Raw genomic sequence first — 602 nt, forward strand, 5'->3', positions numbered from 1 at the left:
TTGAAGCCCAGTTTTAAAGGCGATTATTGGAATACGAGTGGTTTTTCTCTAGCATTTGTTCCACATGATTTTTACTGAGAACAGTGAACCAACTTATGGTCTGGAGAAAATCAATGGAAAGATTTATAACTACTGGTGTTACACATATGCCACTCCTGAAACAAGGAAACTGACCACATCTATAGTGATGTAGTTTAAACATTTGATGTGTACATCCAAGGAGTAAATGCAAGAATTTGAAGACACTGACAATACCATGGGTTTTCACATTGCATTTTCTGTGAATTAGAACAAGGGGAGTGTTCTAATGCACTTGTACAGTTGACCTGGGTATCAATTTCCATTAGTTACACATTAATTATGCTTGGTATGCGTGGCAAAGTTTACATTAGAGAGTCATACAGTGTTGTAAGTAAATGCAGTATTCTGCCTTTCTTCGTATACGAGAGGAAGAGTCAATTTATACACAATGATGGGGTAAAATTTCAACTTACTACTTTTCTTCCTTGGATATGAGTTGTTTGCCTGGAAGAGTCTACCAATCATCTTGATATCAAATAAAGGCTGGGCTGCAGAAATGAAACATTTTCATTACAGCAATA

This window comes from Molossus molossus, unplaced genomic scaffold (assembly GCF_014108415.1).
Source record: "Molossus molossus isolate mMolMol1 unplaced genomic scaffold, mMolMol1.p scaffold_m16_p_9, whole genome shotgun sequence".
Lineage (NCBI taxonomy): Eukaryota > Metazoa > Chordata > Mammalia > Chiroptera > Molossidae > Molossus > Molossus molossus.